Source organism: Zootoca vivipara, chromosome 3, assembly GCF_963506605.1.
Source record: "Zootoca vivipara chromosome 3, rZooViv1.1, whole genome shotgun sequence".
NCBI classification, from domain to species: domain Eukaryota; kingdom Metazoa; phylum Chordata; class Lepidosauria; order Squamata; family Lacertidae; genus Zootoca; species Zootoca vivipara.
Genome location: NC_083278.1, coordinates 9,166,821 through 9,169,852, shown reverse-complemented (window position 1 = coordinate 9,169,852; position 3,032 = coordinate 9,166,821).

Genomic DNA, 3,032 nt, shown 5'->3' with positions numbered 1-3,032 from the left:
GCTGTGTTTCTTCTGCTTGCGCAGAAAGTAAATTCTTATTCTTCTGACCAGTATTATTTTTCTTGCTTGCAACTTGAATTTAGTACTTTTCATACATCTCAAGTATAAGCAAAAGCAGCATTTGAACCATAAATTGTAAATAGTTACCTTTTTATGTTTGTATTTCAATTCTGATCCTAGACCAGTTACTAGGGTGTCACTGAAATTGGTGGGACTTGCTTCAAAGTAACAAGTTTACCTCTTCACATTTGGTTTTATCTTAGAACTGTGCTCTTGATGTACCTTCGTGTGGCTGATGTGATTGGGAGCTTGCGTGTATAATCTGTTTTCACGTAGTTCTATTAATGATTTTAACAGCTTACATATATGTCAGTTTAGGTTGTTATAGTGTCAAACCAATAAACCAAACCAGCCATGAGGTTTTTGTGTGTGTATATGTGACTCTCTATAGCCAGTTTTTTTATACAGACAACCAGATCATCTGTCATGCTCTTTGCCCACTCAGCTTTTCCACTAAAGGTCATTCCCAACCGGCTACAATGGTATTAAAGGTTCTGATTTTAAACCTCACAGCATGACCTCCACTTCCATGAAGTTTCCATAATTTATAGTTTATGTTAACTGTCTGAACAGTATGTGGTATAGCTGTTCATTACTGTACTTAGGATAGAATTCAACAGCACACATTCCAAAAGAGCTTGTTTAGTGTAATCAGCTGAATTTGTATGTTTAGCTCTGGAGCTAGAATGTGAAACCTTTATTCACAAGGGCAATAAACTCCCCAGTATTTGTCAATAAAAATTTTCATGACTGTAATATAATTTGTTTGCATGGAATGGAAAGATCTCTCTGCAATACCAATGCTAAAACATTCAGTTTTGCTAACTTCATGCATGGCTAACTAAGCCATTTTCAGAAAACGTGGCATGTGTAGGTATCTGCATAGTTGAAATTTGCCAATAGTTGACTTCACACAATTCAGAATAACTCCTAAGGTTAGTGCCATTATTTACATTATATGGAAGCATTATGAAAACTAGGCGTTGAAATTCCTTCTAATATATAAATATATGGTTATAGACCCCTAGCTCTGATTAGTCTTGTTTAGCCATAGCTAAAGGTGGGGCAGGAAGAAGACAGAGACCAGAGAAGGAAGCAGACAGAGCTGTGGAGACTGAGGCGAGGGGTGAAGAAAGCTGATGTGTTCTGGAAAAGGTTTGAAGGAAACAGCCCAAGAGAAAGGAAATTCTAGTAGAATGTGAGTGGTAGGAGGCAGCAAGCAGAGGAGGAAGATGGCCAAAGGAAGAGAAACACAAGAGACTTAAGATGAGGAGCTAGGTGAAAATGTGGGGCAGCAACAGTTTGGAAGTTAAGACGAATACCATCACCACCATGTGGGTGGTCTTTAGCCAAAAGAGAGTGAGGTGGTGACACAGAGGATTGGGAAAGGGAAAAATTTGGAACTCGTGGCAAAGCTGAGTCATTGATAACTCTTCTTTGCCTGTTCTCCTAAAGCTGATCTATCACAAAAACTTGGTATGTACTCTCATCACAGGCTGAGCATCTCTGAGATCCAAGAAGATTGGCAGCTTGTTCTGTGGGTTGAGTGAAGATAGCCAGCTCACCTTCAGCTGTCAACATCACTGGACATACACAACAAAATTAAACGAACATTTAAATACAGGTCCACTGTGCTAGAGCTGAAAATGAGGTGCTGTGGAGCATTGTGGGGCAGCACTGTGCTCGCTGTGAATTGAGGGAGTGTGGGCGGAAGGTAGCCCAGATCCAGGTTTCCCTCGACGGAGACAGCTTTGCTGCCGCTGCTGCCATCGTGCTTCAGCTGAGTAGGCGGAGGCGGAGCACAGCTGGCAGCGTCCCTGACTGTCACGCCCTGTCCACTGCGGCCTGCCCTCCCCAGCGGAGCACAAGGGACGCCACAGGGATCATTGCGCCATGGCGCTCAACTGCAGGAGGCAGTGGAAGACAGGAGTGCCTGGTGTGCTCTGGTCCATGGGGTCACAAAGAGTCGGACACAACTAAACAACAACATAAGCTTTATGGTATAAGCCAGGTATCCCCAAACTGCAGCCCTCAATGGGAATTGTAGTCCAAAACATCTGGAGGGCCGAAGTTTGGGAATGCCTGGTAAGCTTTTGTGGCACTGCAGCCCACTTCATCCGTTGGCAGGTCTGTCCAACGGTAGAGCACGAAACTTAATCTCAGCATCAAGATCAAGCCCCACAATGGGCAAAAGATTCCTGCATTTCAGGGGGTTGGACTAGATGACCCTCTGGATCCCTTCCAACTACAATTCTATGATGATGAATATTTTCTACAGTGCATGCCAACTGAGATTTCAACATGCATCTGATGAAGCTGGGTTTTAGTTCACGAGAGCTTAAGCCACAAAACTTTTGCTAGTCTTTAAGCGGCAGCAAGACAGTTTTTTGCTGTAGCAAAACCAACATGGCTTCTCACCCACCTGGGAAAATGATAGAGAATGCAGTGTACCTAACTTTTTGGATGTGGGGGAGGGGTGTGTAGGTAAACGGGGGTGTAAAAACTGATGACGTGTCTTGACATTTCTACACAAAGCTCAGGTGCATGCAGAGATGCTACTGCTGATAATAAACATTGCAGCTCGCAACAACCCAGCCACCTGCACTGTGCTGTGCTAAATTGCACACTGGCAGATCTGTTGAATGTCGTTTTAAGCAGGACGCCTAAAATTAGCAGTACAGTATCTTAAAAGCTGCGCAGAGGTCGTCTTTTTCTGGTGGGAGAGAGATCCCTAGTCCCAATCAAGTTGGCATGTGTAAAAAAAATCAAACCATAGAGTTGTCAAGTTGGAAAGGACTCCAAGGGGTCATCTAGTCCAACCTCCTGCAGTGCATGATCTCAACTAGATCATGACGGGTGGCCATCCAACCTCCACGGAAGGACAGTCCACAACCTTCCGAGAGGGTCCACTTCACTGTCGGAACAGTTCCCGACTTATTTTTCAGCAGTTGCACACCTTCCTATATTTTCCT